At 47.6% G+C, this 13,198-nt stretch overlaps 1 long non-coding RNA gene across 1 annotated transcript; it reads right to left on the bottom strand.

The window, feature by feature from the left end:
• Positions 1-2,590: 2,590 nt before the first annotated feature.
• On the bottom strand, positions 2,591-12,663 carry LOC128347870 (uncharacterized). Its single transcript, XR_008317784.1, has 3 exons — positions 12,022-12,663; positions 9,007-10,024; positions 2,591-8,008 (listed from the first exon to the last, which is right to left on the bottom strand). It is a non-coding gene; the product is annotated as an uncharacterized LOC128347870 (long non-coding RNA).
• Positions 12,664-13,198: the final 535 nt, after the last annotated feature.

The raw sequence follows: 13,198 nt of genomic DNA, 5'->3' as shown, positions 1-13,198 counted from the left end.
TCAGGCTTTCCAGCCACCACTCTGCTACACTTTTGCAGTACCTGATTTCCAAAGAAAATACTTCCACATGTCTAGCTGCTTTTTGCGGGCAAGTTGTTAAGACTGGGGAAGCTATTGCACCAAGTTCTGGGGTCGCAGTGCAAGTTCTCCAAGAGGTCTCTTCCTTCCCCTTCCAGCTCACTCTTTGTTGTGCTCCCCAATGCCTGCACACTTTACAGTCCTCCTAACTTGTACAACTTGCACTCTCCCTGTCTTACTATAAAAAAATTACAATGAATGGAGGGGATGCCTATTCTGTCGAATAATATTAGAAATGAAGATCTCACATGCCATGATGTAAGCAACTTAGTCCGGTTTCATTGGTTGCTGTCTCCCACTACAGTCCAAGAGCAGGCAGCACAGGTTTTGGGGGTGCATGGTCTGGGAAGCAGGACCCCAGCCCTTGCCTATCATGACACAGAAATGACATGATAACCCCAGAGAGATGGCAATGGCCAACCCCTCCTGTATTCTCCCCAAGACAACCACAGGGCTCTGTGGTCTCCTGGAGTCGACACGGACTCGACGGCACCACCTGCCTTTCCTTGACATCCCCTGGGCAGTTTCCATCTTGCTTTCCCAGGCTTCGATGGAGCTGCCCCTGCCCAGGACTGGAGAAATGCTTGTGGGGCTTCCTTCCACTGGCCGAAGATCTGAGGACAAAGGTCTGTGGGGACCGAGTTCCTTCTCTCTAGATGCTTCTGGGCAGACTCTGCGAATAATCTTTACTTCAGCAAGAAAGAGAGGTTTCTAGTCCCTCCCGGTAGTTGTAGATATTCCTCTATATTCCAAGCTTCTTTTTCATCCGAAAAGAGAAGCCTGGTAAGAGGAAGTCAAAAGCAACCTTGAAGAAGAGAGATGATTTTTTCATACTTACAAGCCCCTCATGGCAGTTGCAGCTTCTCCTGCAGAAAGCTCCTGTTCCACCCACCAGCAATGGCAGCTAAATCAAGCCTCCATGGGCAGAGACAGTATTCTTCAGAAGACCAACTGCTGAATACCAAATACCGCAGAACCATCACCTTAAAGGGGTGCGGGGTACGGGGGACACCTAATATTCATTCTCTCTGCCCTTAAGTGTTTTTTTTAAAAGACTCTGAGCCTCCAGCTGTTACCAGCAGTGACCAGCCAATTGCACACAGACAGGCAGGTGGGGAAACAGCCCTCCCTTCTGGTTTGTCCCCAGCATTTGGTATTCAGCAGCATACTGCCTCTGCCCATGGAGGCTTGATCTAGCTGTCAGTACTGTTGGTGGAACAGGCAGGAGGAGCTTTGAGTGGGGAGAGAGAAGTGGATGGAGGTGTGGGAGTGGCTGGTAGCACCCCCACATTTTGGAGGCCCCAGCTGCCCCTGGCACAGGGAGGGACACAATGGTTTTGCAAGACCAACACAAAAAAATTAGGAACTAGATCAATGGTTCCCAACCTGGGTTCCTCCAGATGTTGTTGAACTAAACTCCCAGCATCCCCAGCCACAATAAATTGTAGCTGGGAATGATGGGAGTTGTAGTTCAGCAACATCGGGAAGAACACAGGCTGGGAACCACGGCTCTGGATTAAAGGGAGGGAGGGGGGAGCATCAGTGGGAGGAGGGATGCTGTTCTTAGGAGCATGTTCTGGTCTGCTCCTCCTTCTCTTGCTACCTCTCCTGCTAGCCCTGCTGCTCCACCTGGACTTGAGAGTGCTGTGAGCCAGACTGCAATGCAAGGGTGATGGAACTGAGGGATCTAATTGAGCCCGGAAAAGAATAAAGTAGGGAGTAACCTAATGGCCCAGCGGGGAAGTAACTTGCCTAGGGAGCAAGAGGTTGTTGGGCTGAATCCCTGCTGGTATATTTCCCAGATAATGGGAAACTCCTATATCGGGCAGCAGCGATATAGGAAGATGCTGAAAGGGATCATCTCATACTGTGTGGGAGAAGGCAATGGTAAACCCCTCCTGTATTCTACCAAAAAAAAACCGCAGGGCTCTGTGGTTGCCAGGAGTCGACACTGACTCGATGGCACAACTTTACTTTAAGAGGAGATAGCAGCCAAGTCTTCTAAATAGCACCATGGGGGAAGAAGAAATCGGCTCCATTGTTTTGGCAGGAAGCACCCTACCTGCTAGTCATGATGAAGTCAGATGCCACTACTGTCTGAGTGCCTTGCCTCAGGGATGGGATGAGCCCCTGGTGGCGCAGTGGTAAAACTGCCGCCCTGTAACCAGAAGGTTACAAGTTCAATCCTGACCAGGGGCTCAAGGTTGACTCAGCCTTCCATCCTTCCAGGGGCTCAAGGTTGACTCAGCCTTCCATCCTTCCGAGGTCGGTAAAATGAGTACCCAGAATGTTGGGGGCAATATGCTAAAATCATTGTAAACCGCTTAGAGAGCTTCGGCTATAGAGCGGTATATAAATGTAAGTGCTATTGCTATTGCTATTGCTATTGCTATATCTGTTATTTTTGATTATTTCTGGAGTGTAAAAGGACAGAGCTTGAAAGAAATGAGAATATTGGACAGGAAATGACGTAATGCCCTGAAGCATGCAACTCCTGCTTTTTCATGATGGTTGGCAATCATTTGGCAGTCCCCCAAAAGGTGCAGAGTTTCAGGGGCAGCACTAAAGGGTTTAATTTCCTTGGCATGAAAAAGAACACAGGAGACTTCTCTTGTCTTGGTAGCAATTGCTTCATTTGCAAATATGCAAGCAGAGTATTATGAAAGCAAACGAATGTTCTTATAGCAACAGCAGATCTAGTAACCCTCAGTCAGAACCTCAGAGAGAGCATGTGTGTCCCAAAGATGCTTCAGCCAATTTATCGTCTTGTTTCTCCTGGGCACTTTCCAAACTAGCTGCTCAACAGCAGCAAAATGCCTCTGTTCAGCAAGTTGTATTCGGAACGTAAACAGCAGGGAGAGCAGTCTTGCAGAAACTAACAACCTGAAAAAACAGCAACTTTCTTAAACCGGATATGCACAGTGATTAAATTCAAAACAAGGCACTGGAAATATGAACGGCAAGCACCCTGCTGTCTGCATAGGGACTGCGGTGTCACGACGCAGGAAGTGTGGAAGCACACTTCAGAGATACGCCGTGACCCCGTGCAGGGTCTAATCTGGAAAGTGCCCTGGATTCAAACTATAAACTGGTTCCAAATTGTTTTCCATGTGCCCTGCCAACAGTTAGAAGGTATCGCCTTTCCAATTCTGATGGCTATTGCATTCCATGGACTGGAGAGAGACTTACAGATGGAACATTAAACATCCTTCTGCTGTTTAGATCCCTGACTCCTTGGTTAGACACAATAATAATTATCCCTCTCTCACTGCACTAGAATGAGGGGTCATCCCATGAAACTGAATGCTGATAAATTTAGGACCAACAAAAGGAGGTGCTTTTTTTTACACAGCGCATAATTAATCTATGGGATGTGGTGATGGACACTAGCTTAGATGGCTTTAAAAGGGGCTTAGATAAATCCAGGAAGGAGAGGGCTATCGACGGCTACTGGTCTGAGGGCTATAAGCCACCTCTAGCCTCAGAGGCAAAATGCCTCTAAATACCAGTTGCAGGGGAGCAACAGAAGGAGAAAGGGCATGCCTTCATCTCTTGCCTGTGGACCTCTCAGAGGTGTTTGGTGGGCCACTCTGTGGAATAGGATGCTGGACTAGATAGGGGCCTTGGGCTTGATCCAGCAGGGCTGTTCTTATGTTCTTATGAGGATAGACCCATACACAGTAATCAAGATGACCAAACTTACAGCAAGACTTGTAGCCCAGTCACCCAATGGCTATGTTTCCCACAATGTTATAATCATCCCTTCCCGAAAACAGTGATGTAGGAAGGAATGCAGATACTTTGCAACAGAAAAGCCAAAAAATGTCCTATCCTAAGGAAACCCATATTATGCAATATGTGTACATTGCAAAAGTGAAGTATGTATTCCCGTATTCTGCACAATTTTGTTCTGATTTTGCTAGAAGCACTGAGCCATGCAAGGCATTGGAGCCCCCTTTCCTAGCCCACAAGCATTCTACTGATACCTCTGCCCCCGTTCCCTCTACCTAGCCTGGCTTTGGGTATCTCATGAGTAGGTGTTGCCTGCTTGACTGATCTGGCCAGCTCTAAGGCTCTGAAACCTGCTTTTCTGTTCAGAGATGATCAGGATGCTGAATTCCTGCCAATACCAGCAGCTTGTCTGTATTTGCACAGAACTGTGGCGCTCTGAGTAGGCCCTCCGACTGCAGGCGTGTCCATAGCACATATCTAGACCAGGGCCAGACAACTTCCTGCCCTCCAGCTGCTGTTGGACTACAATTCCCATCATCCCTAGCCACAGTGGCCAGTAGTCAGGGATGATGAGTGTTGTACTCCAACAGCTGGAAGGCTGCAGCCCTAATCTAGAGAGTGCATTTTAAACCCCTCAACAAGCTCCATCAGACCCTGTGGTACTTCTGCAGGAGATGCTGATATTTCCACTTAGCTCTAGCTAGGGAAAGGGATCAGGCAAGAATCAATGAGGCAATCTGCATTACTGGCTTTTCACTAAGAAAATGAGGATGGGCAGCAGCTCAGGGCAAAGGGTCTCTTTCTATGATGGACTCTTTCCCTGCCTCTGATCTGGAGAGGGAAAAAAACATAATCAATACCCTCCTTCAGGGTATCAGTTGTTGGAATGCACCACTGTAGAGTGTGGGGAATGCGGGGGCACTGAATCTAGTGGCAGACCATATCAACGCCACTGACTTAAATGGGTTTGATATTCATTTCCCCAGGGAACCCTTAGAAATGTCATTGTTTCCCCCCTGGAGTGAGAATGGAACCTGTCCAGTGCATGAGATTATTGATCCTGTAACATGTGAAATGTCTATATGAGGAAAGAGGCACCTCTTCCCAATGGCACCAAATTAGTTCCCAAGCTGGCTACCCTGTTTAGCGAAACTCAGGGCTGACAAAAACCAAGGAGGCTGGCCACAAGCTCTTCGTGACATCTGCTCTTGTGATATAGGTGCTGCAGTCGACAGCACATCCTGTAACCTGCCGCTGTTTAGTGCTCTATGTCTTGGGGCTTTTTGCAATATAGACACATCCTGAATTCTTCTCTCCTTTGTAGAAGATCTGTCCTACTCAGGTCTGGTGCTTATTGATGGCCCATATGTATAATCACTGACTCTGCTTTCTGCTTGTGCTGTACATGATAGTCCATGGCTAAAGTTTCAGTCTTAAGGGCATTTTCACTTGAAAGCAGATTCCATTCAAAGCAAGGAGACTGAACAACAAATGTGCTTAGAACTGGGGTACAAGCAGGAAAGGGCTCTAGAGCTGGTAAGATTCTGGACTGCATGACTTCTGTGGCAGGTGAACTTTTGAATGACTTTTCACTTAACAAAACAGAACCACCTCCCTCTATCTAGTATACTAGAGTCACAGGGCAAGGGTTGTGCTGAACTTTACTTTTACTGCCCTATATCCTAAAATTGTGCATGCATGGTTCGGGTTTTGTTTTGTTTGCTGTGGGGTGGGCCGCATTCAGACATGCAATCCTCCACCTGCAGTTTAAAGTGGCATAATTCTGCCACATCAGTTCTGTCACCTTATTTTGCATGGTGTGGGCCTGGTTTCCACAACCAGCAGAATATAGAATCCTGAGATGACAGAGTTGCCTGTTTCTCAACACCCCTAGAGGTACGCAAAACACAGGCAGGGGTATGGGACGGGGAGAGGGGGGGAAGAAGCTCAAGAAGGAGGGTAGAGAGGAGAGGGCCCAGTTGCCTTTGCTGCTCAGTCTTTGCTGCTGTTTTTTGCCTAGAATTAGTCTCGCTTTCTCTTCTCCTATCTTTTGCTCTCTTCCTGTTTTCCTGTTGTGCACCTTCCTTCTCTTAGAGGGCAGAAAAACTGGCACACCATGCCATACACAACACTTCATATTTCCCAGCAATAATCTGGCACACTGTGCTTTGCACAGTACTGGGTTCTGCCCTCCAAGCTTTGACCAACATCATCTCTAGCCTGGTTCATATTCCAGTTGTGCAGCCCAGTGTAAAAACTGGCAACCCTGCCCATATTAGATGAGACATCTGTTATATCACAGCCTTATACACGCAACCCTTCTTTCATCATATGGCACCTGTTATTGTGAATATAAAATCAACTGGAAAATTGAGGTTCTACTTAAATTTCTCAGAAGGTAGGGGTTCTCTCTACTTAGAAGGCTGAAAGACTTGGGCCTGTACAACTTGAGGCTGCAAGATGCGATTTTTGAATCCTCCTTCACCTTAAACAAACTTTCTGCAAGTAAAAAGCACTCTCTGCTACACTGCGCGTTCAACAATGTGATTGCTCCATCTGCAGCCCACTACTTCATTCTGCTTTATCTGACCAGGTCATGTAGAACGATTCTGAGGGGCCTGGGCATTTTTCACACAGGGCTTTTAAAGCCCTGTAGCTGAACGCACATCTCCTCCAGAATGGAGGGTGTGCGTTCACATATCGGGCAGATTTATCCCAAACTCCCTACAAGCTATCAGGGAGCACTTCACACACAATTCGGGGTTTTCACTGTGTATTAGAGTGCAGCCCAATTTATATCCCAGCTTAAAAAATCCACTTTTTGTATCAGTTTTTTGGAACAACTTGGAGTTTGCAGTCAAGCTTGCTGTGTGAAGGATGCCCTGGGAAGTCATCACCTTTTTGACTCTAGATGGAAAACCTTGATTCTATTTTTGATGGAATATCTTCATTATAGTAATGAGAGCCTACTCTCTCAACTGGTGCTGGTGGCTCTAGATAGCAGTGGAAGATGTTGGGTTATTGGAGAATTGGAATTATGTTGGTGAGTATCTCTTATTTGCAGGAGACTGAGAGCAAAGACTATGGCAACACTGCTAAGGATGATCTGGATTAGATCAGTCCAAGTAGCTTCTGTCCAAGGAGGTTCAGAAAGCAGTACCTTCTCTGCCTGAGCCCGGGAGAGTCTTGGCGATGTAACCTTAGTTCCCTTGGCCTCCCTCCCCACTACCCTCCGCTGTCTTGTGGTGCTCTTCATGATGTCCTTCTGTGTGTCTGTGAACCTGTCTGTGTCTGTCTCCCTGTTGCCCTCTCTCCAGCGGGTGATCCGGGGCCGTAGCCAGAGCCTGGATACCATGGGGATAGCCATGAGGAAGCAGCAGCAGCAGCTGCCATCCACTCCGCCCAGCCGCCCGGCTACTGCTGGTCTTGCTCTCAACCAGAGTGTCGCCGAGGGCCCCAAGGCCATTGCTGTGGTAAGGTATTGGGGAGGTGGGGTCACAGTGTGGAGAGTACCAGGTCTTCAGGGTCCCCTCCCCTCACTCCCCTGGACCTGCTACTCTCTTGACATTATCAGCTCTTGGTTGCTCCATGTTTGCGTTAAGTGTAGCAGGGTTGTCGTTTCTTTTTCATCTCTGTGTTCATTTCCCCATCTTATTTCCGCTCTGTCTGGACCCGAATCATTTATGTGCTGATTCTGACTTTGACACACAACTTGAGGAATGGGGAATGCTTCACTTCTATGGGGATGAATATTGTAAACTTTAGAGACCCCTCCCTCCTTGAGCATGGCGAGCCTTGATTTTGACTCAAGGACTCTCTCGGCTGCTTGGGAACCTTTCGGGGCATTGATTCTTCACATTCAATCTATCCAAAGTAATTCTTTCCCTAAATGCAGATGTAGGAATTTAGTTTAATATATTTATTGAAGTTAATTTTCCATCTCAGCCTTGTCTGACCAGACCTTGGCTGTTGGGATGGAATTGGCCACTGCTTCAGGAACTCAAGAAATAAAGTTTAAAAGTTTATTTCTATCTTATCAACTTCAAAACAGCAATTGCAAATGTAGATTAGACAAACTATAAAAATCACAAACATAATTCAAATAGACAGTACACCCAGAGTCAATGGACCGTTGCCTGCGGTAGGTTACAGTGGACAGTACTTGTATACTCCACCCACTTTCAGAAAATCCTCCTTTCTGTAGGAAACAGAATCCATTTTAGTCTGTGACAGGCTATTACAAATAAATATTCCAGTCTACCTTAAGTGGTGCAGTGGGGAAATGCTTGACTAACAAGCCGAAGGTTGCTGGTTCGAATCTCCACTATATCAGGCAGCAGCAATATAGGAAAAATGCTGAAAGGCATCATCTCATACTGCGTGGGAGGTGGCAATGGTAAACCTCTTCTGTATTCCACCAAAGAAAACCACAGGGCTCTGTGGGCGCCAGGAGTTGAAATTGACTTGACAGCACACTTTGCCTTTACTCAACATTACAATATATCCTCTCCCAACATGAATCAAGCATCCTCTATATTTTTGTGCTGACAACCAATTGTTTTTGCTGATAGATCTGTCATTCTTTCTCCCATTTACGTCCTATAACTACTAGTAGCACATCGATATAAATGGCTTTGCTTAATTCCCCTTTTCCTACAGCCGAGATATCTTATGCTTAAAGCTTATGAAGGGCTACCCATGCTAACTAATGATGCTTGCTGTAGGCTTGGTGGTTCTGAATATATATTGACGATTGATTAAGCCCGCATATATATCCTACATAGTAAAGTGATATTTTGAAACTCATTTGGAGGCTTGCGCTTGGGCAAAAAACCCCTACCAAACCTAATATCTGAAGAATTTTGAGAGAAGTAAGAGTTTTGATAATGTTTCTAGAATTTTAGGTCTATCTGTTCTTACATGGGCCCCTGCATAAAACATATAGCTCAGAATATTTAGTGCTGCTGAGTAAGAAATGACACCCGGAATCCAGGTAGACTAAACACCTGCATTAAAAATGTAATGTCAGTGCTTCATCGGGTTGTGGGTATAGCTGCCTTTCAGCAGCATTAAATTGTCCTGTTAAGAGTCCAGAATTGGTAAAGAAGTCTCCCATGCAATGAGCAAACTTGAGAAGAATAGGGATGTTTGCTGCCACCCCCAATCTCCCCCCACCCCACTCCCTTCAGTGCTCACGTGTTGAGGCCACCCCCAGACCTGGAGTTGACCTTGGCCACCGTATTTCTTGAAAGTGAACTTTTCTGGGAGAAACTGTCTGAGGAGTTCTGAGGGAAGAAAACATTTCTATAAGAGTAGCAAAATTTCTCAGGGTTTTCCCCACTTTCAGCAGGCAATTTGCTGAGGATATTGTATCTGCAATGGGTATTGTTTGCATAGCAGGGCCAGTCTGTTCAATGACTCACTGACTGCTGAGTGTGATTAAGTGGTGTCTGTCTAGAAGCTAGAATAGCTGGAGATGCTACATTGGCAGCTGTTCTTTCACTTGGCATTCATGTAACTGTTGCTTGATCAGATTTGGGCTGAGCTTGTTTGGGATGGTTTCTAATGAGACAAGTGAGCATTTCCTCTCTTGCACAGGCAAGGCTTTGGAAGGACAGGAATCCTAACATCTTTTTCAAAAAGCCACAATTGGGTGGGTGGCGTGATTTGGAACAGAACTGCACAAGGGGTCGCCTAACAGTTTGTCCCACCTTGCCACAGCTCTGCTCCAAATCACTCTCTTGGCAGTTGCTTTTTGAAAGAGAAAAAGTCATCTGGAGTTCCAGTTGCAGAACTCCTGCATCACGTCTACTTTGGCCTTGAATTACATGTGAAGAAAAAGCTGTTCTGGAGATAGTCCAGTCAGCTTGAGGCTTTAGTAGCAACCAGAATGTGAAAAGCTTGTCTGTGTGGATTTGTTCTCAGACAGGGCTTAATTTGAGCAAGGCATGGTCCCTGAAGACTCCGAGAACTGTAGTCAAAACAGGTGTTCTGTCACTGAACCATGTCCCTCCCTTTAGTAGTAGAGTGCATGCTGTAGAATACCTTTTCCTTAGGTCGGAGGCTGTGGCTTACAGTTAGTCTTAAGCCATGATACCACTGCCCTCAGGGCTCCAGAACATTCAATCACATCTGACCTCTATGTTGCCGATATCACGTGTGCAAGAAGGGCAGTAGCCAAAGAAGAAATGGCAAGTTGATTTTCTTTTCCTTTCTTTTCATGCAATGAGATTACAGTACATAAACATGGTCAGGGATGATGATGATAATACATGTGAATATAATGGGGGGGAAGGGGGCGGGGAGAAAAAACCCATAAACATAGCTTAAACTAGGGATGTGCATAAAACCGGTTCTCCCGGTTCGGTTCGGGTCCGAACCAGGTCCGGACCGGACCGGGGTGGTTCGGTTTTGGTTTTGCCAGACCACCCCCCCGGTCCGGTTCGGTTTCGAACCGGTTCGGATCTGAACCGAACCGGTTCGGATCACAAAAAGTGGCTGGTTTTGAAGGGGACATTGTGTTCTACCTGCCACCCAAATTTCAAGTCGATTGGACCTTCCTCTGATTTTTTACAAATTTTTTTCAAAAAATAAATTTTTGCCCATAACTCACAATGTGGAGCCCTTAGGGGCAAAAAAGCTGGGGTGGGTGGTAGCCACCCATGGGTGTCCTCCACCCCAAAAATCCCAAGGCAATTGGTGGCTCCTAGTATTATTGGTGAATTTCTGAAGAAAATTTTTTTTCCCATTGGCTAGAATGGGGGTTCGGGGCTGCCCCAGACCCACCTCTGTGGGGTGGCAGCACCCCCAAAGTGGGTCCGGGGCCATGGCAAAAATGCCCTCAGTCCCTCCCAGCAATCCCCGTAGAGATAGGAGTGATGGTTCTGTTGTTTTTCTGAGGTATTCTGAGTGTAGATTCTATGATAGCTTATGAGATTTCCAATGAGACACCATGAATCCACTCTCATTTGCTATCACAGAATCCACACTCACTCAGAACACCTCAGAAAAACAACAGAACCATCACTCCTATCTCTACGGGGATTGCTGGGAGGGACTGAGGGCATTTTTGCCATGGCCCCGGACCCACTTTGGCGGTGCTGCCACCCCACAGAGGCGGGTCTGGGGCAGCCCCGAACCCCCATTCTAGCCAATGGGAAAAAAAAATTTCTTCAGAAATTCACCAATAATACTAGGAGCAACCCAACAATTGCCACCCCATCTTTTTGGCCCCTCTCTCTGGGCGCCCTAACACGTAACACCTAGTCAGTCCATCTTAATGCCTACCTACTACCACCACTCCTATCCAAGCAAGTAAGAGGAGGACACTCAGAGAGACAACACCCACTCTCTGATCTAACAAAAAGGCCACTGCTGTGCTGCCTGCCAGCACAGCAGCAGCAGCGGAGCAGCACACTAAGCACAAGAGCAGCACACACAGAGAAGAAGCAGGAGGCGGAGCAGCAGAGCAGCAGACCTGCCGCTCTGCATGATGGGTGACGTGATGCCCAAAGGAACCACCGCCTCACTCAGTGCCTGCCACTGACTAGGCCCGACAGACAGAAGCCAGCCAACCTGCTCTGCTCTGCTCTGATGCTCCCCATGGATGATGCACACACACCCTACATCTGCATCCCAATGACCAGACCAGACCAGACCAAGTGCGCAGAGTCAGCACAGGCCAGCAGCCACCAGCCCAGCAACAACAACAGCTACTACTGCTACCACCACAACCAGTGTTGCCGCTACAATAACATTCCCAGTCCAGTCACGCGCGCCACAGCCTGAGCCTAGCACACAGCCAACAGCTGCTGCCAGCCAGTGCCTGGCAAGCCCAGCCAACATGAGGAGGAGAGAGCTAACAAGTAGACGGCGCACGCACATCACCAACCCATCACGACGGCGCAACTGCAAGGGGAGAGGGCACAATTACAGGCAGGAGGAGGAGGAGGAGGAGGAGGAGGCGGGCGAGGCAATCCTAGCACAGATTTGAAAGTTTAAAATCCACCAGGACATCTTCTAGAATCTAGACTTCTGTTTTTTCTACCACCAGCTGTAGTGTCTAGTTAGTCAGTGTGCTGTGCAGCTGAGCTGAGCTGAGCTGAGCTGCATGTGAGGAAGGGTGATTGTAGCTAGTTCTTTAGTTTCAGCAGACTGAGCATTGAGCATGGGCAGTGGCCTTGGGAAGCAACACAATTACACGACACTCACCTGCTGCTGCTGGTTCTAGAAGTTGCCTCTTCTCGTCTTCACCTCTTCGTGTGTGTGTGTGTGTGTGTGCAGTGAGTGCATGCCTTTTGCCTTGCTGGAAAGAAATGCTTCTCTGGTCCACCACCACATATCTGCTCAAGGACACAGAGGCCCAAGGCAGAGGTGGTGGCACCAGTGTGAGTGCATGTGTGCTGGTGGTGTTTGCCACCACAGGTGTTTTGTGTGTGTATGTGTGCGCTGCTAGCTAGGAGGGGGGAGGGAGGCAGGGAGGGAGGCTGGGAGGCAGGGGGGAGGAAAGGGGAGGGGGAGAGGGATGTAGAGGGGATTGAAGGGGGGAGGGTCCGGCTCAGAGTTGGTCAGCCACATATTTGTGCACACACGTGCTCACGTGTGTGCTTCGGTGGGAGAGACCAGACTCTCATCATCTGCCAGACCGGGGTTGGGGGCAGGTGAGGCGGTGGTGGGCTGGAAGGGAGGGAGGATGGAAGGTGGTGAAGAGGAAGGGGAGAGGATGAGAGGGGAAGGATGGAGGGAGGCATGGGGGGGAGGAAAAAAAACATGTAGACAGACACACACCACACTACACACAGAAAGCATCCACACACAGAGACAGTGCTAGGCATCCATTCACACAGACAGACAGACAGACAGACACACAACAGGAAGAGACAGACTGAGCCTGCACCACACACACACACACAGACCCAATTCCCCCCCTGCACAGTTATCAATCAATATGTTGTGTTGGCAGCCAGTTCATTGCTATTCTGATGGTTTTGGGTTTTTTGCCATCAGCCAACATCAACAGTGACCACAATCAAGATGAACATAAGATGATAATAATTCATTCGTTTCATTTCAAAAAATCACCCAATCATCTTCTCCATGTAAACCAAGCCCCCCACACATGATTTCTGGTGACATTTTCAATAAAATCAATTCATTTGGCATTCATCATTTTGTTCTCCCTTTGTCACCTTTTTTTCTTTCTTTTGCATAATTTTGAGGCTTGATTTTGACATGGGGTTTTTAAAGAAAAAATTATTTACATGTTTATTTACATACAGTATTTACATATCTACACTGCATTTTTGAACGTATACCCGCCGCTGCCGCTAAGTCTAGTACTCCGTGGGCTGTGCTACTTTGGGGGGGTGTGCCGTGCCCACGCCAGGTC

Source organism: Hemicordylus capensis, chromosome 2, assembly GCF_027244095.1.
Source record: "Hemicordylus capensis ecotype Gifberg chromosome 2, rHemCap1.1.pri, whole genome shotgun sequence".
Lineage (NCBI taxonomy): Eukaryota > Metazoa > Chordata > Lepidosauria > Squamata > Cordylidae > Hemicordylus > Hemicordylus capensis.
Note: the sequence above shows the minus strand (reverse complement) of the source record. Positions and strands in the feature narration are given on the sequence as shown.